Below are 26,409 nucleotides of genomic sequence, written 5' to 3' on the forward strand. Positions count from 1 at the left end.
ACAGTCCATGGAATTCTCTAGGCCAGAATACTGGAGTGGGTAGCCATTCCCTTCTCCAGGGGATCTTCCCAACCAGGAGTTGAACCCAGGTTTCCCGCATTGCAGGTGGATTCTTTACAAGCTGAGCCACAAGGGAAGCCCAAGAATACTGGAGTGAGTAGCCTATCCCTTCTCCAGGGGATCTTCCTGGGCCAGGAATCGAACTGGGGTCTCCTGCATTGGAGGTGGATTCTTCACCAACTGAGCTATCAGGGAAGCCCTGATGTATCAGGGAAGCTCCCATGTCTCATAGGAGGCAGATATACTTGCTTGCTCCATGACTTTGGGCTTGACCATATGACTCGTTTTGGCCAACAGAAGGTGGGCATAAGGGGCAGTGTGAATCCTGGGCAGAGGTTTTAAAAGGTGTTATGTGTTTCTGCTGGTCCCCTCCTGGGCTTCTGCCTTCTGCTGTGAGAACAGCATATCTGGGTAGGAGCTAATCCTTCTGCTGGGTTCCCTGTAGGAGACAGGACCTGAACTTAACCTGGAGTCTAGAACACAGCTCCCATAGCCAACCTCCCGAGACTGAGTGAGAAATGAAGACCTTACTGTTGTAATACTTTGACATTTTGAAATTGATTGAAGCACTGTCAGCCCAAAAGCCAAGGAAAACAATTTCCAATTTTAAAATCCCATCAAATCATTTTTATTAAAAAAAAAAAAAGTACATAACCATTGTAGAAAAATTAGAAAATTAAGAAAGGAAAAATCACTCACAATCCTTCTCTTTACAGAAAAATCATTGTTAACATTTTGATATATAGATTCCAGACTTTTTTCTGTGCATACTAGTTGTTTTTCTTGTTGTTTAATCACTAAGTAGTGTCGGACTCTTTCGCAACCCCATGGACTGTAGCCTGCTCCTCTGTCCATCAATAATTCTTTCATTCAACAGTTCAGCAGATTTTGAACTGTTTACTAAAACCTAGATGCCGTTAGATGTAGCAGTGTATCATTTGGACATGTCCCTTCCTTCCAGCAGATTATATTCAAGTAGAGAGATAAAATCAGTAAGTAAGCAAGCAAACATTTATTTGCTATGAAAGAAAAATACAGGATGCTACGAGAGTGTTTAATGAGAGGCAATGATGGAGTCTGAGGCCCAGAAAGGCATGACCAGAGAAATAATGCATTGGGGCTTCACTGGTGGGCCACTGGTTAAGGCACCATGCTTCCAGCGCAGCGTCCTGAGTTTGATTCCCTGGTCGAGGAACTAGATCCTACACGCCACTATTAACATCTGGTGAAGCCAAATAAATTTTTTAAAAAATGAGCCCACACCCTTGCATCTTCCCATATATAGAAAGACACTAAAATCATTAACCTGAGAGGTATGTTCTTGTGATTAGCAAAGCAATAATGTTAGACAGCAAAGAAGAATACGTTAGACAGTAAATCAGGCAGTAAAGAATCTGCCTGTAATGTAGGAGACCTGGGTTTGATTTCTTGGTGGTGAAGATCCCCTGGAGAAGGGGATGGCTACCCACTCCAGTATTTTTGCCTGAAGAATCCCATGGACAGAGGAGCCTGGCAGGCTACAGTTCACAGGGTGGCAGAGTCAGACACGACTAAGTGACTAACACATATATGTTATAATGTATTTCATACATTATTAAATTTAATGCCTGCTACATTATAATACATACATATATTATATGTGTATATATAATATGTATATTATATATATATGTATACATATATATGTGTATATATAATACATCCCTAAATTGCAACCATAATGCTATTTCTCTTATACATGTTATAGTATAAATTATTACTTAATATGTTCTTTTCATTAGACAACATGAAATAAACATCTTTCCACATTAATAAACTTTTTTTGACAGCATCATTTTAATGGCTGCATCATATTCCACTGATAGGTACACACATCATGTTATATTCAACGAGTCCCCTGGTGTTGGACATTCAGGTTGCTTTTCATTTTTAGTTACTCTAACCAATCTTGTAAGGAATATTCTGGCAAGAGCTCTAATTTGTTTTGAAGAGAAATAATTGTGGTGAAAATTAGAAAATTATATGCTGTGAAGCAAAATTGTATAACATATCCTGACCTCACATATCCCCTAAGGAAGTATAATGGAAATATTTATTTTTGAAATAAAATTTCTCATGTATTGTCAACCACACCCAGTTAGTCATTCCTGAAGCCCTTGGGGAAAACTTTGAACCATCTTTCTTGGATGAAGATTTATTGGTGGTAGATAGAGGCAGAATGGCAAGGGAAATGATATTGTATATACAAAGTAAAAAAAAAAAAGCCAAAGTACTACCTCTGCTTTTTCAAATCAAGAGGCAGTCTGTTGTCATAATACTGTATTGCTGGTTTAACTTTATTTTGTCAGTGCGGTTATTGTTACTTCATCTGTGGCCTGTTTCCAAAAACAATGAGTGAGCCTCTGCAATATAATCACTATAGTATCTGATCCTTTTGTGAGTAAGAGGCCAGGAGAACGTAGTAAGAAACAGTTCATTATGGTTTTCTCAGGGTATATGCCCAGTAGTGGGTCATATGGTAGTTTTATTCCAAGTTTTTAAAGGAATCTCCATCCTATTCTCCACAGTGGCTGTATTAATTTACATTCCCGCCAACAGCTCAGGAGGGTTCTCTTTTCTCCACATCCTCTCCAGCATTTATTGTTTGTAGATTTTTTTGATGATGGCCATTCTGACTGGCAGTTTTGATTTGCATTTCTCTAACAGTGAGCGATGCTGAACATCTTTTCATGCGTTTATCAGTCATCTGTATGACTTCTGTTTAGGTCTTCCACTCATTTTTTGATTGGGTTGCTTGCTTTTCTGATATCAAGCTGCATGAGCTGCTTGTGTATTTTGGAGATTAGTCCTTTGTCAGTTGTTTCATTTGCATTATTTCCCCCCATTGTGAGGGTTATCTTTTCATCTTGTTTATAGTTTTGTTCATTGCAGCACTATTTACAATAGCCAGAACATGGAAGCAACCTAGATGTCCTTGGACAGCTGAATGGATAAATTTGTGGTACATATATACAATGGAATATTACTCAGCCATAAAAGGAACGAATTTGAGTCAGTTGAACTGAGGTGGACAGACCTAGAGCCTGTTATACAGAGTGAAGTTAAGTCAGAAAGAGAAAAACAAATATGGTATATTAATTCCTATATATTGAATCTAGAAAACTGGTGATGATGAACCTATTTGCAGGCAGGAATAGAGACGCAGATGTAGAGGACGGACTTGTGGACATGGCAGGGGAAGGAGAGGGTGGGGCGAACTGAGAGGGTAGCACTGACGTGTATATGTTACTATGTGTGAAATAGACAGCTAGTGGGGACTTGCCATATAACACAGGGAGCTCAGCCTGGTGCTCCGCAATGACCCAGAGGAGTAAGATGGAGGGTGGGGTGGGCGTGAGGCTCAAGAAGGAGGGGACATATGTGCATGCTTATAGCTGGTACATGTCGTTGTATGGCAGAAACCACTACAATATTGTAAAGCAGTTATCCTCCAATTTTAAAAAAAGTTCAGCCTGAATGTGTCACAGGAGAGTGAAACTGAATCAAAACAAAATCGGATAAAATACTAAAATTCACACAATTTGTCTCAGGACGAATGAGTCTGCTGTTCTTATTTTGCATAAGAAGTAGTGATTTAGGATCGTACATTAAGGAAGGGTATAAAATGTAATTTGGGCAAGTTTAATGGTGTAAAGTTATAACACAGCATTTGGGGTTTTTAATATGGACAAATCCATTTACCTTGTGGTTGACTGAGGTAACCTTGCAAGTATGTGTCCATGTGAAACTCATTGACTATGAGCAAATACTTTCGGATTGTGAACCCAAAGGAAGAAAGTGGTGAGAAGGCCTCACAAATATCAGTTTACTTGGATAACATAAACGTGGCAGAGTCACATTTGTAATCTGAGCAGCGGTGACCTAACGACCATCAAAAATGGGATGATTTGGGAAGCAGTCCCTCTTCTTTTTGGTTAAACCTGGATTGACTCACATTTTAAAACATTTTTAAAGCACTGGAATCTAACAACTCTCTAAGTCAATGACTTTTAATCAGTCAGTAGAATGCACAAGTTTAATAAAGGGCAAGCCAGTTATTAACAGGAAATAATTTCTTTCACTTTCTAAGATATCAGATTCTTGCTTTCAGGTGACACAAGAAGGTACATTTCTCTTTTTTAAAAGTATAGTTGATTTACAATGTTGAATTAATTTCTGCTGTACAGTAAATTGTTATGTAGATATGTACATATATTCATTTTTATATATTTGTTATAAACTCTAGTTTATCACAGGACACTGACTATAGTTCCCTGTGCTATGTAGTAGGACCTTGTTGTTTATCCTTTCTACATACACTAGCCTGCATTTGCTGGCCCCAAACTCCCACTCATCTCACCCCCACCCTCCTTCCTCTTGGCCAGCCCGTTCTCTATGTCTGTGAGTCTGTTTCTGTTTCATAGATAAGTTTGTTTATGTTATTTTTTAGATCCCATATATAAGTGATATCATATAGTATTTGTCTTTCTCCTTCTGACCTACCTCACTTCATGTGATAATCTCTGTTTGGTCCATCCATTTGTTGCAAATGGCATTATTTCATTCTTTTTTATCTCTGAGTAATATTCCATTGTTTATATATACCACACTTTTATCTATCCATCTGTTAGTGGACATTTCGGTTGTTTACATGTCTTGGCTATTGTGAACAGTGCTGCTATTAATACCAAAAAAATGCATTATTTTGAATTATAGTTTTATCTGGATATATGTCCCAAGTGTGGGACTGCTGGATCATATGATAGCTATATTTTTAGATTTTTTCTTGAGGAACCTCCATAATGTTTTCCATGGCAGCCACACCAGCTTACAGTCCCACTAACAGTGTAGGAGTGATCCCTTTTCTCCATATCCTCTCCAGCATTTGTTATTTGAAGATTTTTTTAATGATAGCCATTCTGACTGCTGTGAGGTGATATCTCATTGTAGTTTTGATTTACATTTCTTTAATAATTAGCAACATTGAGCATCTTTTCATGTACCTGTTGGCCATGAAAGGTACATTGTCAAGAAGGTATATTTCTTATCTCCCTATTTCTTTTGGGAAGGGTTAGATCAAAAGATGAGAGAAAAAACAGTTTCAGGGTCCTCAGAAATTCTGTTTGGTTTTAACAGTGAAATTATAGTTACTATATTCCACATTTGGTAGTTTAGTCACTAAGTCATGCCTGAGTCTTACAACCCCATGGACTGTAGCCCACTGGGCTCCTCTATCCATTGGATCTTCCAGGCAAGAAGGCTGAAATGGGTTGCAATTTCCTTCTCCAGGGGATCTTCCTGACCCAAGGATCGAACCCTGGTCTCCTGAGCTGCAGGCAGATTCTTTACTGACTCTTTAGCACAAGTTTTTTTTTGTTTTTTTTTTAGCACAAGTTTATAATAACCTTCTATGTGGTAATTCCAACCTACAGCAATGTCCAGGACTCAGAAAAGTAACTGACAACTTGTTCTCTAAAAAAGAGCCCTTGTTACTTAGCTCTACACTCCTCTCAGAAAAGTATCAACTAAACTCAGTTTATTCTTTTGAGAAATGTATACTGAGTACCTTCCCCTATCCAATGTCTTCTGAGTCTCTGACTTTTTGTACCTTAAAGTCTGGTGCTGGAGGCACATAATATGCAGGTCAACAAAATGAAGAAATAAGGTAAATCTATAACACGAATGCAGAAAAGCAGAGTATAGAGGTGGAGACTGGTGGGTAGGGGAAAAACAGGATCAGTTTAGAGTAGGAACAAAGAAAGGCCTCTCATCTAAAAAGCCAGGAGGGAATCAGTGTGAGTGTTTGTTAACCACTGTATCTCCAGTGCTTGTAACAGAGCCCAACACATATTAGAACTTCAGTAAACAATACAGGATAAACAAATGGACGGATGTGTGAGTAAAAAGCACTTGGGGAAGAGGGGCCAGGCTGGGGAGCAAAAAGAAATCTATGTGACTGGAGCATCATGGCTGAGGAGAGGATGCTGAGAGGTAAAGTTGTGGATCCTCTTGGTAAGGAACTTGGATTTTACACATCATGGGAAATCATGTGAAGATTTCAAGATGGAAGTAATCTGAATTTTGGTTTTAAACTTTGCCTGCTATTACCCCATATAGCTAAAATAATTTTGAAAAAGAAGAACAAAGCTAGAGTTCTCATACTTCTTGAGTTCAAAACTTACTACAAAGCTACCATAAACAAAATGCCATAATCCAAAATTACTGCAGATGGTGATTGCAGCCATGAAATTAAAAGACGATTTCTCCTTGGAAGAAAAGCTATGACCAACCTAGACAGCATATTAAAAAGCAAAGATATTACCTTGCTGACAAAGGTCCATCTAGTCAAAACTATGGTTTTTCTAGTAGTCATGTATGGATGTGAGAGCTGGACTATAAAGAAAGCTGAGCGCCGAAGAATTGATGCTTTTGTACTGTGGGGTTGGAGAAGACTCTTGAGAGTCTCTTGGACTGCAAGGAGATCCAACCAGTCCATCCTAAAGAAGATCAGTCCTGAATATTCATTGGAAGGACTGATGCTGAAACCAAAACTCCAATACTTTGACCACCTGATGCGAAGAGCTGACTCATTTGAAAAGACCCTGATACTGGGAAAGATTGAGGGCAGGAGAAGGGGACAACAGAGGAAGAGATGGCTGGATGGCATCACTGACTCGATGGACATGAGTTTGAGCAAGCTCCAGGAGTTAGTGATGGACAGGGAAGCCTGGTGTGCTGCAGTCCATGGGGTCACAAAGAGTCAGACATGACTGAGTGACTGACCTCACCATAAACAAAACAGTGTGATACTGGCGTATTGTATTGTAATCCAATGCTATAGATAGAAAGCCCAGAAATAAGCCCTGTCATATATAGTCAAGAATTGTTGATATGGATACCAAGAGTGTTCTAAGGGGGAAAGGACAATCTTTTGAACAAACTGTGTTGAAAAAACTGGATATCCACATGCAAAACAGTGAAGTTGGACCCCTAACCTTACACGATATGCAAAAATAAACATGATGTGGATGAACGACCTAAATGTAAAACCCGAAACTATAAAATTCTTAGAAGAAAACACAAGGGAAAGCTTCATTATATTTGGCAATGATTTCTTGGGTGTGACATGAGAAGTACAGGCAACAAAAGTAAAAATAGGTAAATCTGACTGCATAAAAATTTAAAACTTCTGTGTTTCAAAGGACCCAATCAACAGAGCAGAAAGACAATTTAACAATAGGCAAAAAGTGTAAAACATATGTTTAAAAAGGCATTAATATCCAGAATATATAAAGAACTCCTAAAACTCAATAACAAAAGAAATCAAACAAAACAGCTAAGAAAATGGACAAAGGACTTGAATAGACATTTCTCCAAAGAGAAAATACAAATGGCCAAAAAGTAGGTGAAAATGTCTTTATGACATTTTGAGTTATGACATAATGAGCTAGTGACATTAGCTCAATGTCACTAATCATTAAGGAAATGCAAATCAAAACCACAATGATATGCTACCTTATGTTCATTAGATGGCTACTATCAAAAATCCAGAAAATAACAAATACTGGCAAGGAAGTGGAGAAACTGAAGCCCTTGTGCACTGTTGGTGGGAAAACCTTGTTCCAAGAGACCAAAATCTGTGTATGCTTGCGTTCCATATATAAAATGGCATATTATTTACATGTAACCTGTTCTCATCCCCTCACATACTTTAAAAAATTTATTGATTTTTATTCTTGGCTGCACTGGGTCTTTGTTGCTATGCATGGGCTTTCTCTTATCGTGGCGAGGAGGGGCTACCCCTCATTGTGGTGCACAGGCTTCTCACTGCGGTGGCTTCCTTTGTTCCGGAGCACAGGCTCGAGGTGGATGGGCTTCAGTAGTTGGAGCATGTGGACTAGTAGTTTCAGCTCTTGAGCTCTAAAGCACAGGCTCAGTAGTTGTGGCGCATGGGCTTAGTTGCTCAGCATTATGTGGACTATTCCCAGACCGGGGATCAAACCTGTGTCCCTTGCATTGGCAGGCAGATTCTTATCCACTGTACCACCAGGGAAATCCCCTCCCACACACTGTAAATCATCCCCAGATTGGTTACAATCCCTAATGCAATGAAAATGCTGTGTAAATAGTTGGAGGCATATGCTCAGTTGTGTCCGACTCTTTGCAACCCCATGGACTGTAGCCTGCCAGGCCCCTCTGTCCATGGAATTCTCCAGGCAAGAATACCAGAGCTGGTTGCCATTGCCTCCTCCAGGGGATCTTCTCAATCCAGAGGTCAAACCCAGGTCTCCTGAATTGTAGGCAGATTCTTTATCATCTGAGCCACCAGGGAAGCCCCATCTTGGCATAGCATTACTAATTCAAACAGTTTGCAAATGGGAATCGGAGGGTTGGAGCTGGGAAAGAAGAAGAGAAGAGAGGGAGAAAAAAATGGGGGGAAAGAGAGAGAAATGGAAAATATATTCTATGAACCTCTAAACCAGTGTTTCTCAAACTTGCACGATTGTCAGAATCATAAGGAGTCTTGTTACCATGCAGATGCTGGGCCCACCCTGAGTTTCTGATTCAGGTCTGTCTGGGGTGGGGCCCAAGAATCTGTACTCCTAAACTGTTCTCAGGAGATGCTGCTGGGGCTGGTCAAGGACCTCATTGTGAGGACCACTGCTTTCTTCTGCAGCAGGGGGTCTGAATCATGGCTCAACAGTAGTTCATCTGATAAGCTTTAAAAAATCCTGCCTTCCAGACCACACTCTGGAGCAGTAAAATCAGCCCCTGAAGACAAAACCCAGGCTGTAGTATTTTTCAGCTTCACAAGTGTTTCCCGCAGAGCAGCCAAGGTTGAGCACCTCAGTTTTGCTACTCAAATGGAGCCGAGAAGACCAGCACCACCTGGGAGCCTGTTAGAAATGTATACTCACGGACTTCCCTGCTGGTCCAGTGGTTAAGATTCCAAGCTTCCAATGCTGGGGGTGGGGCACCAGTTCGATCCCTGGTCAGGGAACTAAGATCCCACATGTTCCGTGGTGAGACTAAAACATTAGAAAATTAAAAAAAAAAAGAAATGTAGACCCTCAGGCCCTGTCTCAGACTGCTGAGCTAGCGTCTGCATCTGACAAGCAAACTTCTCAGACTTTGATGTGCATAGGAACATCTGTACAGAAATCAGGCATGGCAGTACTGGTTCAGCCAGGAGAGATGGTATAATGCTGGCCATAGGATGAGACTCAAATATCTGCAGAAACAGGACAGTTGCTCCTGTTGCTGTCATGCTAGACAGAGTATAAGGGAAGGACTTTATTAAGGACTAAATCCTCTGACAGGCACTGCTTTCTAATACACGCAAACATAGTTGCTTGCAAAGAACCTTTCACTTAAAAAAATTGAGAAAAGTAGATTAAACATTTTTTCTCTCTTTTTTACAGAAAATTTATTGATTTACAATGTTGTGTTAATTTCTGCTATACAGCAAAGTGACTCAATTATACACATATATATTCTTTTTCATATTCTTTTCCATTATGCTTTATCAAAGGATATTGAATATAGTTCTCTGGGCTCTACCATAGGACCTTGTTAGTTATCCTAGAATAAACATTTTTAATCTTTAGATGGACATATTCTATAGTATATGAAAACAGTCACTTCTAGATTGATTGTGTTTAGAATACCAATAGCTACAATCCTTGGTAGATCAGCTGGTAAAGAATCTGCCTGCAGTGCAGGAGACCCTGGTTCAATTCCTGGGTCAGGAAGATTCCCTGGAGAAGGGACAGGGTACTCAATTCAGTATTCTTGGGCTTTCCTGATAGCTCAGATGGTAAAGAATCTGCCTGCAATGTGGGAGACCTGAATTCAACCCCTGGGTTGGGAAGATCCCCTGGAGGAGGGCATGGCAACCCACTCTAGTATTCTTGACTAAAGAATTCCATGGACAGAGGAGCCTGGCAGGCTACTGTCCATGGGGTCGCAGAGTCGGACACAACTGAGTGACTAAGCACAGCACAATAAGTATCTAGCAGCATGGAGAATATCTGCTGCCTTCATACAAGGAAAGAGACGAGTGATTCCATCTGTGTGGCCCTCCGCTTGGTTATCTTATGGTCAGTGGTCTCACTGGCTAACCACATCATCATCAGAGTGGGTGGGTTTGGTCACCCATTTTTCAGATGCCGTTTTGTGAACTTGAAGGGTGATTCAGGAGGGCCAGATAGGAAATTCTGATCCTCCCAAAGAAAACAGAAGCAGCTCACATGGTGGAAAACTACCCAAAGAGGCGCAGACCACGGCAAAGAAAGGTGATTAAACACACAGACTGGCTCCCAACTGTTTGGGTTTGAATCCTGCATCTCACTAACTCATCATGTGTCCTTTGCAAGTAAATTGACTCTCTTATTCATTCCCTCATCTGTCTCATGGGGATAATGGTGATGATGACAGTCCCTACCTCACAGGCTGTTGAGAGGATAAAATGAGTTAGTATTTGTCCAGCCCTTAGGTCTGGCCGATCACAACTTAGTTGCTATATAACGATTGTTGAATACGCAGGAGAGGAAACACAAGAATATATATTCTTTTGTGTAGTTCAACTTCAGGAAACACCTAAAAGATAATATCTTAATTTATAGAAAAATATACTCTATGTCTGTGGGGCAAGTCATTTAAATTGCTCCCATTAAGGGGATGGCTCACGGAGAGAAATTCTTCGGATCTTGATACTGGGATTACATCAGTTTGGTGAATAAATTTCTCCTAATGGGATGGGCCATAATTTTCAACTGTATAGCCAAATAACTGGAAATAAGTAATACATCATTTGTAATAAAATGATAAAAAGATGAAGAGGAAGAAATATTTTCAGAAGAAGATAAAATAACACATAATAGACCATAAGCACCTTAGAAAATACCCTTCTCTGAAGAAGAGTTGAATACAGTGAATTCGGAAGAAAAGGCTCTTGTGGACCATTTATATCTCATAGGCTTCATATTCACAAGTGATTGGGAAATTATTCTTTTTTTAATTTATTTAACAAAATATATATTTAATTTTTTTTAATTTATTAAAAAAAACATTTTTTACAATTTTTGTCTCAACTGACAAAATGTAAAGCAAAGTGCTTTCCCCTCTGTTAAATGGAGGGAGACATGCCTGCAGCCTTACCCAGAGGGCTTCCCTGGTCATGAGATTCTATCTCTTGGGTCATGTGAGTCCACCCAGCCACGTAATCCAAATATGCTAAAACACACACACACAAATATAATCCAGGCTGCTTTCCCCACCCCCACAGCCTCCATGAAACCACCATGAGCCAAACACAAGGATCACATCACATCACCCCAATCACACATCTCAAATTGTAAAGACAGGCTAGCCAAAATCGCCTTCCTGCCAGTGGAGGTCTCTCTGTCTTGCTTTGCAGGAAATTGTCTCAGTGGTCAGCCTTTCAGCTCTTTTGTCAGTTCCTTCTCCTCCTGGCTACCTTTTAAAGCTGAAGTGCCCCATCATTGACTCTCTGCAGCCTCCCTCTGTTAGAAATCTCCGGTGTAGCCTCTCTCCTGACCTCCAGGCTCATTGCTCAAGGTCTATACTTCCTCCAGCACGTCTCACAACCATCTCAAACCTATCATATCCCAAACTGAACTTCTGATCTTCCCCCAAACCTGCTCCTTCCAAATATTAGCTGATGGCAACTTCAGTCTTCTAACTGTCCAGGACAAAAACCTTGTAGCCATTTCCCAGTCTTCTCCAATCCATCAGGAAATCCTAATCCAGAAATTATGCAGAATTTCTCTATAATGGCCTGTTGGGGAAAGAATCTAAAAAAGAGTGGATATACGTATGACTGATTGACTTTGCTGTACACCTGTCACTAACACAACATTATAAATCAGCTAGACTCCAAAAAAATTTTTTTAAAAAAGGAAATTAAGCAGAATTTGATCTCTTATCATCATCTCTGCTGCCACCACTGTGGCCTGAGCTGCCTTAGCATCTTACTCAGGTTAGTGCAACAGCCTTTTAATCTTTCTAAAAAATTAGTCAGATTATAGCATGTCTCTGTTCAAAGCTCTGCATGGCCCCACATGTCACCCAATGAAAATTAAAGTCCTTACAGCCTTCTGTAGTCTGGTCAACTGCCCTGTTACCTCTGTGACATCACCTCCTGCTGCTCCATCCTTTGCTTTCTGTCCTCCTCTGAGCTCCCTCTGCCTCAGGGTCTTTGCACTGGCGGTTCTGGCCACTCTCTTGCCTCAAGTGAGTGCATGGCTTACTCCCTCACTTCTTAAAGTCTTTTCACAAAAATCATCTTCACAATGAGACTTACCCTGATCCCTGTATTTAGAACCTTAGACTTCCCACTACACTCCCAATCCCCTTCACCCTGCATTCCCTTTTCATCTCCCTTATCACTTAAAAGAATTATTTATTTTAGTTTTGGCTGCACTGGGTCTTCACTGCTGTGTGGGGGCCTTCTCTAGGTGCAGAGAGCGGGGGCCACTCTTTGTTGCGGGTCTTCTCTTGTCAGGGAGCACAAGCTCCAACTGCACAGGCTTTAGTAGTTGCAGCACACGGGCTCACTATCTGTGCGCACAGCCTTAGGCACTCTGCAGCATGTGGGATCCTCCCAGACCAGGGATGGAACTTGTGTTCCCTGAATCAGCAGGTGGACTCTTATCCACTGTGCTACCAGGGAAATCTTCCCTTAGCACTTTTAATCTCTAATATACTAAATGACTTACTTACTGCCTATCTACCCTTGCTAGAATGTAAGCACCATGGTCATGGAAATTTGACATCTTTTGTTCTTATAGTAGGTACTCAATAAATATTTGTTAAAGGAGTGAATTCCTGGTTGGCTTGACTATGACTTCAGTATTCAGCAGTTCTGCTGGGGCAAGGAGCCACAGTAATTTAGGGCATCGGAAGGGTGTGTGATATTTGAAAGGCTAAAAAAGCGACCTCTTCAGTAAGTAGTCAGTAAGGAGTACAGAGTGTTGTCTGTGTCCAGGCCCGCACCTTGTCCCTGCTATCTTCTTCCTTCTGACCTCCCAGGGCTACTTGTCCTGCTAAGTACATGCTGTTCTGATGCTAGTTCCATCCAATCTCAACCTAGTATTAGTCTGCTTGGTCTTCTGGCACTTTCTGCCACCCAAAGCAACACTAACGTATATAATCATCAATGACACCAACTGACCTTGTAGGCTGTGGCCAGTCCCTGGTCAGTGCCAGGCTATGGTAAACAGAGGTATGTTTGTAGATCTGAGGTCCTTAGCTTAATATATTGTTTAATCTCACATCCCCACTGCTGCCTGGAACCAAAAGGAAGGGCCAGGGGTACCAAAATACCTAGCCGAACTCTTTGGAGGAGCTGCCATCTTACAGCCTTCCCATCTTCAGAATCATAAGACATGTATCCCTCAAAGCCTTAAGATTTGGTTGACAAAGCCATAGACAGATTTTAGAATGAATAGGATGAGCCCCCACAGATTACCAGAAAAGCTATCACCCCCAGTCATCTCAGAGCTGTCGGTCATCCTTTCATCTTTCTGTCTCAATTAATGTCTTTGATTAAAAAAAAAAAGCTACAGGCGAACTAAAAGGAAACTATCAAATCTATCAGGCTGAACAGTGAACATAGACTAAGTAAGCATATGCCTGTTGGAAATATAACAAGAATTAATTTTCTTCTTTCACTGTTTGTTGTTTGTTTGTTGTTAGTCACTCAGTTGTGTCCAGCTGTTTGGGACCCCAGGGACTATAGCCCACAGGCTCCTCTGTCTGTGGGATTATCCAGGCAAGAATACTGAAGTGACATTATTAGAGAAATGCAAATCAAAACCACAATGAGGTATCATCTTACATCGGTCAGAATGGCTGCCATCAAAAAGTCTACGAACAATAAAAGCTGGAGGGGGTGTGGAGAAAAGGGAACCCTCTTACACTCCTAGTGGGAATGCAAACTGGTACAGCCACTATGGAGAACAATACAGGGATTCCTTAAAACACTGGAAACAGAACTGCCATATGACCCAGCAATACACACTGAAACACCAGAACTGAAAGAGACACACGTACCCCAGTGTTCACTGCAGCACTGTTTACAATAGCTGGGACATGGAAGCAACCTAGATGTCCATCAGCAGAAGAATGGATAAGGAAGTTGTGGTACATATACACGATGGAATATTACTCAGCTATAAAAAAGAATGCATTTGAGACAGTCCTAATGAGGTGGATGAAACTGGAGCCTATTATACAGAGTGAAGTAAGTCAGAAAGAGAAAACACCAATACAGTATATTACTGCATATATATGGAATTTAGAAAGATGGTAACGATGATCCTATATGCAAGGCAGCAAAAGAGACACAGATGTAAAGAACAGATCTTTGGACTATGTGGAAAAAGGCAAGGGTGGGATGATAGGAGAGAATAGCATTGAAACATGTTTATTACCATGTGTAAAACAGATGACCAGTGCACGTTCAATGCATGAAGCAGGCCCCTCAAAGCCGGTGCTCTGGGACAACACAGAGGGATGGGGTGGGGAGGGAGGTGGGAGGTGGGAGGGGGTTTCAGGACAGGGAGACACATGTGCATCCATGGGTGATTCATGTTGATGTATGGCAATAACCACCGCAATATTGTAAAGAAATTATCCTCCAGTTAAAATAAATTAGTTAATTAAAAAAAATATACCAGAGTGGATAGCAATTCCTTCCTCCAGGGGATCATCTCAACCTAGGGATTGAATCAAGGTTTCCCACAGTGCAGGCAGATTCTTTACCGTCTGAGCCTCCAGGGAAGCCCAATATGGCAACACTAAATAGCAAATGGAATCACATACATGGCAAGAAAATACATATCTTCTGAATAAAGTTAAAGGTAACTTCATTCATTTCACTAATAATTTTGGCTATTTGTGGCAGGATTTGGAAGAGAGTGTTTCATGGAGCAGGAATTCTACATATAATGATTTAAAATGCTATGTTTTTTTTCTATGAAAGAATGATAATAAATCATGTTTAAAAAGTAAAATGATGATTGTCCTTGAGGTTTCCCAAGGGAAGCTACCAATTCCCTGGGAGGGAGAAGCTGACAAGCAATTATAGGAGCAACATTACTTTTAAGAATCTGCACTGTGCCAGCCACTTTTTTTTCATTTATTTTTTATGGAACTATAGTTGACTTACAATATTATATTAATTTCAGGTGTATGAAGTAGTAATTCAATATTTTTGTAGCTTCAGCTCCATACAAAGTTACTATAAAATATTGACCCTTATATACCTCCTGTGCTGTACATTACATCCCTGTGACTTGTTTTGTACCTAGTAGTTGTCTCTCTTGATCCCTTTCACCTGTGTAGCCCTTCTCCCCACCTCTCTTGCCCCTGGTAATCCCTAGTTAGTTCTCTGTATTTGTGAGTCTGTTTCTATTTCATTACATTTGTTTATTTCTTTTATTTTGGAGTGTGTGCCAGCCACCTTAATATACCTATATAAACTTACTAGATCCTTCCTGTGAAAATAACTTTTTATGTCTCTTTTACATTAATAGGTAAGGAAATGAGGACTTGCCCAAGGTCACACAGGAAGTGGCAGAATCAGGTTCTGAATGGAGGATGAGTTGTTGCAAGGCTGTGCTAAGTGGCTGGATCAAACCATACCTTTTCCCAACTTTGCCCGTGGGCTGCTGCTGAGGGAGGGGTATTTTGGACTTTGAGGTGGAGCACCTACAGTCTCTGGAACAGTTGCTGGTATGTAATGGAGGCCCAACGCATGTTGTTTCTCCTATCTTCCCTTAAAATGATCCTGACGGCACCCGAAGTAATGAAATAAATACTGCATGTGACCTTAGGACAAAAAAGTGCAGTATAATCATAACAATAGCAGACGTTTACATAGTACCCTCTCTTTGCCAGTGTGCTGTTCTGTCATTTATGTGAAGGCTTTTTGGTTACTTTTAATCTTTTTAATTTTTTTATTGGGGTATAGTTGCTCTACAGTGCCGTGTTAGTTTCTGCCGTACAACAAAAGTGAATCAGCTATATGTATACATATATCCCCTCCCTCCTGACCTCCTTCCCATCCTCACCCCCATCCCACCTTTTTAGTCATCACAGAGCACCAAATGGAGCTCTCTGTGCTATACAGCTTCCTTCTAGCTATTTATTTCACACATAGTAGTGTGTATATATGTCAACCCCAATCTTCCAACTTATTCCACTCCCTTGTCCTCCTGCTAAGACCACATGTCTGTTCTCTATGTCTGCATCTCTATTTCTGACCTGCAAGTAGTTTCGTCTGTACCATTTTTCTAGATTCCACATATATGTGTTAATACAATATTTCTGACTTACTTCACTCTGTTTGACAGTCCCTTGGTTTATCTACCTCGCTACAAATAAACCCAAATTCACTCCTTTTTTATGATTGAGTAATATTCCGTTGTATTTATGTACCACATCTTCTTGTGTTTTAATTCATTTAACCATTTCAGCTACCCTATGAAATATACTCTGTCGTCACCCCATTTAACAGACTTGCCAAGGCTTTACATATACAACCTGAGAGAAGTGGAGCTTGAACTTGGGCAGTTCAGCTCCAGAGTCCAAGCACCTAACCATTATGATAGTCTGTCTGCTGGATCATAGACCCTCTTTGGTGTAGGTACTGTGTGTACATGCACGTATGTCCTCCACATGTTATGACCGTTGTGAATTGCATTGATATGATCTTGTGGCTCCATCTGACATTGCATTAGTGTGGGTCCATGATTTGAGATTTTTTTTCATCCGATAGCAATGACTCAATCAGAGATTTGCCATAAACTAGGTGGCGGGGATGCCTTCAACACACCCAGGGGGAGTGGGCTAAAGCTTAAGGGATCAACCCAGGACCCCACCACCCTTAAGCTTTGGGCACCATGCTCGAAAGACACAGAGAAAAGGGAAATCGACATTGTAATTTGTTAAATTGCGGACTGTACTGATGGCACAGTTACAGCAAATACTATGCCTTTTGAAAGCCTCAAATCATTACACAGGGTTAAACGTGTGAGGATTCTCTTATAAGCTGGTAGCAGGCAAAAATCCATTTTCATAGCAGAAATCTGTTCTGGAATTCACTGCTGCCTTTTGAGACCAGAACTATTTAATTCTGCCTCCTAGGTATGGCCAGACCACCCATGGTCTCCACCTTCTTTGTAGATCTATGAATAAAACTCTTTGTAATGAGGTCCCTTTTTGTGCAACAATAAAATGTTTCTGAGAAGGATTTTAGAGCCACAGACTTTCTTTAAATAGTGGTATCTTGTGTTGTTTACTTTTAAAATAATCTCTAGTGCAAGAGGGGACTGTGTCCTTGAAGAACTGCCCCAGAGAGCTCGTGAACAGGAACAATGGTCTGTACCACTGCTTTCTGGAAAGCGGATGGGCTTTTCATGTGAACCCAGCAAGGGGTCAGACCACACTGACATATATTTTCTGGCTTCTAATCTTACTTCCATTGCCATTGTGGACTGTGTTACACAACCCTCTGACCCAAGGCCCAGCAATGTGAGCTTTTTATCAAAGCTCATAGAACGGTTTCTGCACAGCATGGCTCCCTCCAGGGCTTAGGGGCTAGTGGGCAGCCAGACCTCAGGCTCTGGACACCAACACCCAGATCCCAAGTTCAACTCTGAAATAGAAGCATGATGTCACCATGGGCCAATCAAATTGCTTGTCTCAGTTCAGTCCTGGATGTCCTGGGCTGGTGATTCCAGAAGATTGGTCTGTGATATTGTCCAGTAGCTCAAATAATGTGTGTGTTTGTGTGTGCACGCTTAGTTGTTCAGTCGTGTCCTACACTTTGTGATGTCATGAACTGCAGCCCACCAGGCGCCTGTGTCCATGGGATTTTCCAAAATTACTGGAGTTTCCATGCCCTTCTCCAGGGGGAATCTTCCCAACCCAGGGACTGAACTCTCATCTCTTGTATCTCCTGCATTGGCAGGTAGATTCTTTACCACTAGTGCCACTCAGTAGCTTAAATAATATAAGAATGTTAATTAACTAAAAAATAATTCTTTCATCCTATTTCTTTAGTATATTTCTTTTTTTTGTCAGCGCAAGAGTTAGTTGGGGGAAGGGGATTCATTTCTCTTTTTCTAGGTTAGCAGAGCATAAGCTAAGAAGAAAATGTCTCAATAATTGATGCTCATCACCCACTCAACTGTTAATCCCTAATTTTAACTAGTAGTCATTTATATGTCCTGTCTTTCATCATTGCCCCTATCCAAACCAGTAAGTCATATCCTCTCTATTTCCAAGACAGTTCTTGAATTTGACCATTTCCTTCATACCCACAGCTAGGACTTTCATGCAAGCCATGATCATCCCTCACTTGGACCAAGGCAACAGCCCCCTAAGTGGTTTCTGCTCCCCTTCTTGCCTCTGTATACTCTACACAGCAGCCAGAGGGGTCTTTCTTTATGCAATTATATACCTCTCCTGCTTAAAGCTCTCCAGTGCTTCCCCTTTGCAACCAGATTAAAATCCAGACTCCTTACCATGGCCTGTGAGGTTCCACACAGTGCCTACTCCTGGCCCTTTTCTTCACCATCTGTCTCCAGGCACCACCTCATCCACAGTGCTTCAGATACGGCCTTGTTCTCGGTTCCAGACTCTTGCACTGACTCTCACTGCGCCTGGAATGCTTTCCTAGATCTTACACTGCTGCCTCCTCCTTATCATTCAGTCTAACTCACACGTTATCCTCTCAAGAAGGAAGAGCAATGCCTTTCATTCAAACTTGCACCCTTGCTGGATTCTACCCCCGCACCCTGAGTATAAAATCCACAAGGACAGGGACTGCATCAGTACAGCTGGATACTTCACCTGCAGTGCCTGGCACTGGGTGTTGGAGGTGCTGGGAAAATGAATGAATTCCCACATCCCAGCTGGTTTGGACATTTATTGTTGGTAAAGTTCTTGCACCTACTATGCAGTGAACACATTTAAGCCATCTTGCACTCAGCCACAAGATGATAATAAAAGACACGCCGATTTTAATTTGTTGTATTACTGTCCAATACTTTGGCCACCTGATGCGAAGAGCCAACTCATTGGAAAAGACCCCAATGCCAGGAAAGATTGAGGACAGGATGAGAGGGGAGCAACAGAGAATGAGATGATTGGATGACATCATTGATTCAATGGACATGAATTTGAGCAAACTCTGGGAGATGACAAGGACAGGGAAGCTTGGCATGCTTCAGTCCATGGGGTCACAAAAAGTGGGACATGACTGAGTGACTGAACAGCAACAACAGACTGTTTCAAAATTTGCTCCATACAATTCACTACCTTATTGTTGTACCTAAGATAGACTATTCCCAGAACCCTGCTTTTGGCACAGTTCTGAAATAGAAATATACCTCTTCATACCACTGATGGTAGAAGACAGAGTTGGCAGATTCAGAAAACATGAATTATTCAGAATAGAGGGAGCCACAAAGCAAGATGACTAAAACCAGTGAAGATAAATCACTCCTAGTTTGTAAGTAAATAGGGGTAGGAATTTTGCAGAGCATTTTGGAAGAAGCAGGTAGGATAAGTAAAGTTATGCTGCAGTAACAAAGAACACAAAAATTTCGGTGGCTGAACACAAACAAAAGTGATTTTTTGCATCCATCATACATGTGAGGTGGTAAGACCTCATTCTACTCATTTTAGCTACTCCAGGATCCAAGTTCTATCTCAAAATGTGAATCTGTGTTTGTTGAGGCAGGAAAAGAGAACATGGTGAAGTATGCACAAGCTCTTAAAGACTCTGCTTGAAAATGATGCTCATCGCTTTTACCAAAGGAAGTTATTAATATATGGCACATCTAACTTTAAGAAATCATGGAAGTATAATCTCTACCAACAGACTGGAAGGAGAGCTGAACAATTTGGGGAATCATCCTAGTAATACAATTGATTTGAAATTTGTACTTGGAGAATTTTGAGCAACCATAAATGTATAAATAAATACAGTGGATATGTACACAGTATGGATCATACTGTTATGGCCAACAGCAGATGAAAGCTGAGACAATAGAAGAAGAACAACAGAATTGGGCTTTAAAAGGAGAAATATGGATTTAAGTCAGATCAGATTTGTCACTGAAAGTCACTCAGTCATGTCCAACTCTTTGTAACCCTATAGACTATACAGTCCATGGGATTCTCCAACCCAGGGATCGAACCCAAGTCTCCCACACTGCAGGCAGATTATTTACCAGCTGAGCCACCACAGAAGCCCAAGAATACTGGAGTGGATAGCCTATCCCTTCTGCAGCAGGTCTTCCCAACCCAGGAATCGAACTGGGGTCTCCTGTGTTTCAGGTGGATTCTTTACCAGCTGAGCTACCAGGGAAGCCCTTCTCGATTGGGATTTTGTGAGAGGTTTAATCCTGAAAGTTCTGCACACCAACAATAGCACTAGAGTATTAGCTGTATTTCCTCAAGACAATTGAAAAAATAGTCTCTCAAATAACATTCTGTGGAGCTTACCTCTGTCATGGAACCCTGGTTGAAGCAAGGCTCTTTGTCATACATGTATAAATGTTTTCACCATCCTTAAGTAGGGGGGCCTGGGAAGCACTGGGAAACCAAAAAATTCATGTGACCTGTTTTTTTTTTTGTAATATTTGCTTTATTATAGCGGTCTGAAACTCAACCCACAGTATCTCTGAGGTATATCTGTAATGTATATATGTACACCTGTGGCTGATTCATGTTGATGTATAGCAGAAACCGGGACAATATTGTAAAGCAAATATCTTGCAAGGAAAAAAAAACACAATTGGGCTAGAACTCCCTTCCTCCAGGTAAGAGAAAGCAGGAGAGTTGAAGCTTCTCTATTAAAATTCAGCAGGGACTTCCCTGGCGGCCCAGTGGTTAACACTCTATGCTTCCAATGCAGGAGGTACGGGTTCCATCACTGGTCGGGGAACTGAGATCCTCCTTGCCGCTAAAATTTTTTAAAAAAGAAAAATTAAACAGGAAAGTTCAACTAAAATTGAATCTGCTGCATCATTGCATGATGGCTTATGAAAAAGAACTTTGTAACAAGCAGATGGTTTGACCTTGGAGACACCTTCAGAGAGGTGCCTTTTGGGGGGATTAGTTAATGTAGATTCTGTCCAGCTGGGATGACTTAGATGGTACAGCTCCATCCCAAATATCCAGTCTTTCTTTTCCTGGTACCAGTGGGCTAATCTGCATGGTCTTCTCAGGGTGATGGCAGAAGTACACAAGGAACCCTAGGAAGAACACATAAGGCCTCTTGAAGCTCTGGCTCTGAATGGATACAGTATGACTTTGGCCTTATTGGCAAAAATAAGTCACAGGTCCAAACCCAAAACCAAGAATCACAGAAGTACATCCTGCCCAGATTGAATGTGCATTGCACAGTTAGGTGGAAAGAAGTGAAGATACAAGGAGAGCTAAAACAAAAGCACCCCCTCCCCCGCCCCAAACTGCAAAGCGCTAATAAGACTTTCTATCACAAATTCGAGTAAATAAACATATTTCTAATAAATAATAGTTTGTACAATACATGTTTACTGAAGGAAGGTTATTTGCCTTCTCAGCAAGATTCTGACCCTATTCTTTCAAACAAAATCTATCTTCAAAAATGTGATGAGGAGCATTGTTTGTTTGTTTTTCTCATCTACCCAGAGTTTTGCGGCAGCGTAATCTCTGGCTGCCTTCTTTGCTGTCAATGGTTTTGATTCAGTCTACCTCCGAGAAAGGGCAGGGCACGTACCACCGACACGTGCAGGGTTGAGTGGAGGGGATTAAAAACATCTTTTTGCCACTGGGAGGAAAACAAAACAAAACTGTGTTTAGATTTTAACTTCCTTGTGGGCAGACATGTCTTACCCTTCTTTGGATTCCTGCCCTTGATAAAAACTGGGGGCAGAGGGCTGCGGTAGAACAGACACTGACCTAGGAGTCGGGAGCCTAGATTCTCAGCCCAGCAGGTCACGACTGCTCGTGAACTTAAACCAGTTGCTTTAGCTCTCCGGCCCTCAATTTCCTGTTCTGTGAATGGGAACTGATGGTGAGGCGACCTACTTATCTCCAAAGGTATGTGAAGAACAAATAACATAGCAAATAGAGAAGATGTGAGTCGGGCATGACCGAAGCGACTTAACAGCAGCAGCAGCAGCTCCCATATATGTGCAGTCCGTCTAGATTCTGTTCTTGTTAGGACATGAGCTTAAGGAGACCAAGGCTCTGGATTTGAGCTCCTTAGGTTTCAGACTCAGAAAAAAGCTGCTCCAACACCCCTACATGTTGCTTCTTTCCTTGCTGATGAAATCAGGACTTAGGAGAAGCGGAGCGACCTCGATGCTTCTGGAAAGAGTGGTTCTGGGAAGCCCTGCCCCTGAGCAATTTGCTTTAACGTGCTTTTTGAAGTCGTGGACTACATTAAATATCTCTGGAAGGGGAAAACATGTACACCCATGGTGGAAAGTTAAAAAATAGAAAATATACTAATAAAAAAAAAAATAAAGGAAGCTATGTCTCCTCTCCCTGGGGCAAAAAAGTGCACCTAAGTCTATGAGCTCCCATGGTGACTCAGTGGTAAAGAATCTGCCTGCCAATGCAGAAGACGCAGGAGACACGGGTTCCATCTCTGGGTAGGGAAGATCCCCTGGAGAAAGAAATGGCAACTCGCTCCAGTATTCTTGCCTGGAATATTCCAAGTACAGAGGAGTTTGGTGGGCCACAGTCCATGGGGTCACATACAGTCGGACATGACTGAGTGACTACAGAACCACCAACCACAAGTCTATGAGCACACACTCCTCTTATGATCCTTGCTTTAGAGAAATAATTCCCCTGAACATAGTCTCAGTGCTCAGCCTGGCACTCCTGGGAGCCCTGTATATGTTTCCTCATACCCCTTCCCCAAGATAAAGAACTAAGCCCTCTCACCAGGCTTCTTTCTCTCATTTTCTACTGCTTCTCTCCACAGAGAGAGAAATTTAGCTCCAAGATGTTAGTGTCTCTTGGCCCAGGAGGTTCTTGGAAGGCTGTTTTGCAAAAAGTTTTTCCTTCAGCCATCCTCTTCTCTGCCCCTTCTCCCTCTCCCAATCCTCTTTTTCTTTTTCCAATTCTTCTCTTCTTCCTCCTCCTCTTTCTTTTCTTCCTTAGAAACAACTCTTTTCTATTATTTTACAGAGGCATATCATGATGATGTACCTACAGCGGTCCCCAACATTTTTGGCACCAGAGACCGGTTTCTTGGAAGACAATTTCTCCATGGACTGAGGTGGGTGAGGGATGGTTTCAGGATAATTCAAACACATTACATTTATCATGCACTTTATTTCTAATCTAATGTCCCTGCTGATCTGACAGGAGGTACCAGTCTGCATTCAGAGGTGGAGGACCCCTGCCTCAACAGACATCTTAAAAAGGTACATCATTAATTAGATAAGCTCACTGAAATTGTTTTCTTTTGTCTGATAGCTCAGTTGGTAAAGAATCTGCCTCCAATGCAGGAGACCCTGATTCGGTTCCTGGGTCGGGAAGATCCACTGGAGAAGGAATAGGCTACTCACTCCAGTATTCTTGGGCTTCCCTGGTGGCTCAGATGGTAAAGAATCCATCTGCAGTGCGGGGGACCTGGGTTCGATCCCTGGGTTGGGAAGATCCCCTGGAGAAGGGAAAGGCTACCCACTCCAGTATTCTGGCCTAGAGAATTCCATGAACTGTATAGTCCATAGCGTCACAAAGAGTCGGACACAACTGAGCTTCTTTAAAAAAAAAAAAAAAAAGTAGGGAAAGAATCCAAGGCATTCATTTACATCCCTTGTTGTTCAGTTGCTCAGTGGTGTCTAACTCTGCCACATCCTAGACACCAGACTTTTCCTGTCCTTCACTATCTCCTGGAGTTTGCTCAAACATCCCTGGAGGTGAGTATATCATAGCAGCTTAAATAAACAAATAAGCAACTACCCCGTTCCCTCCAGCATTTCCTCTTGTGGCAGAACTGCTAGTTTAGCTCTCCAGTATAGGTTACCAGATAAAAAAACACATAAACTCAGTTATCATCCATAGCATCCCACCTTGGAGGACATTTAGGATTATAACCACCGAAGGATGAGGATCACTGGAAAAAATGAGCAAGGCATGTAAGGACTAAGTGCGGGAAAAGAAATTATGACTCCGAAAATTCACAGACCATGACAATTGGAAAAAAGATGATATCAGCAAATGTGGTGATTTTTCTACAGCACTCAAATTCCTGTCTTGTATGTCAACTGAAGAGAACTTTGTCTCAGGGATATCACACCATAATCCACACAAATGCTGAGGTTTTGAAATTTTTTAAAATAATAATTGAAAAAAAAAATTTAAATAGTCTTATACTCCAGTTTGTCTGTTACCTTTCTTGGTGATATTTTCTGATGGTTGGACAAGCGATGGCTTTATTCTATTGACAATTGTTTCACATCCGTATCATTTTTATACTTATTGTACATCACGTTGCTCAGATTTAATTTATGAGCAATTAAACAGAGGTGCTGCCCTTTTAAAATATCTTTCTATGTGTTTAAAAGTTGCCCAGGGAAAGAACAGCAAAAGGAGGACACTGCTGAGCCATGGATTTAACGATTCTTCTGAGGTTATGGGCTTCATCGAATATCTAAAGAAAGTGACGGGTCCTCACCCCGCTGCCCACCCTGGGGAGGGGTGCACCTGTTCAGTGAGTGTGTGCCAAGTCGATTCAGTCGTGTCCGACTCTTTGCATCCTCATGGACTGTAGTCCGCCAGGCTCCTCTGTCCATGGGATTCTCCAGGCAAGGTGACTGGCTTGGGTTGCCATGTCCTCCTCTAGGGGGTCTTCCTGACGCAGGGATTGAACCCACAGAAACTGAGTCTCTAAGTCTTCTGCATTGGCAGGTGGTTTATTTACCACTCGCATCACCTGGGAAGCCCCGCACCTATGCATATGGACACACAATTTCAGGATTTAGGTGGAGCTGTGCTCCTCCTAGAACTTCTGCTTTAAAGAATTAATTTACTTCCCATGCACTGGTAGGAAGATTGTAGTTTCTCTAGTTCATGCTTGCAATGATTGTTTTCTCCTTCTTCAGGCAATAGCCTACTGGAAATAAATGTTAAATAAACAAACCAGGTGAGCTCTAATAGAAAATAACCAAACTACTTAAAAGAAGAAGAAGGTGAGCAACCACACTTTTCTATGTGTTTTTATTTGGCTTTTATGAAAATGTTTTGGGTGTGGGAATTCAGTGTTTACAGCTGTGAGATTCTCTTATCCTTTGAACCCCTATAAAAAGAGGTGAAGGTCACAGATACTTAATCATCCATGCAAACTATATCACTGCATATTTTGCATAGCATTTCAGAGTGTTTAAAATAAGTGCCCACCTATTTGAGATGGCTGGTAAACATGAGAGAGAGCTAGGAAACTGCGTGGACCGTGATTTCCTTACCATTTGCATGACCGTTAAAAGACATTGCTATTAGCAGTGATTGCTCAGAAGTGGTCTGAAAGGGGCATAGGTTTGGAAGAGGTATTGCTTACTCTGAAAGAAATGTCATTTTCTTTGTTCTATGGGTCAATATCTCATCTAATGGCTCTCATTAGATTTTTCCATGGAGAAACTGGCACTGATCAATATTTCGTCTGGAGCAACTATTGTGTGATAGATCATCGATGTTTTTCTTTTTTTTCTTTTATTTGTCAAGATTAAATCAATAAGCCTCCTGATACTACACTAAAATTATTTACAAATAAAATAAATACTGGTCAGATGTCCATGATCTAGACTTTTGTTCCTTCTTCCTTTTCCCTTTTCTTTTCTTCCCTTAAGGAAATGAACTTTGAATAAAAATCTTCACTGAAGAGTGACCCAGAACCTGGGGAAAAGAGTAAATTTCAACTACTGAGCTCTACTGATTAAGAAAATCCAAGAGTGATAATTTGGAAGGAGATATTTCTTGTGGAAGCCTCCACCACCATAATCATCACCACCACCACCATCACCAGCAATATCAACAACATCACCACCACCTCCACCTCTATTACCCCCATCATCACCACCTCCATCGCCATCATTATCATCACCATTACTGCCTCTATCATCAACGTTGTTAATATGATTAACCACTACTGTATGCCAGGAACTGTGCTGGGAACTTCCCTTGCACTGTTTTAATAAACCTCCTCTTTTGCATGAAGTGGGGCATTTGCACACGCTAGTTCCATTGCTCCAGGGCTCTTCTCTGCCCCTTTCT

At 41.4% G+C, this 26,409-nt stretch overlaps 1 long non-coding RNA gene across 1 annotated transcript; it reads left to right on the top strand.

Moving 5' to 3' along the window:
* LOC145530039 (uncharacterized) lies at positions 1-26,352 on the top strand. The gene is made up of 6 exons (XR_014071429.1): positions 1-153; positions 15,660-15,858; positions 23,323-23,413; positions 23,503-23,561; positions 25,245-25,331; positions 25,986-26,352. It is a non-coding gene; the product is annotated as an uncharacterized LOC145530039 (long non-coding RNA).
* Positions 26,353-26,409: the final 57 nt, after the last annotated feature.

Source organism: Giraffa tippelskirchi, chromosome 12 (genome assembly GCF_054371585.1).
Source record: "Giraffa tippelskirchi isolate mGirTip1 chromosome 12, T2T-mGirTip1v1.2.pri, whole genome shotgun sequence".
In the NCBI taxonomy this organism is placed as follows: domain Eukaryota; kingdom Metazoa; phylum Chordata; class Mammalia; order Artiodactyla; family Giraffidae; genus Giraffa; species Giraffa tippelskirchi.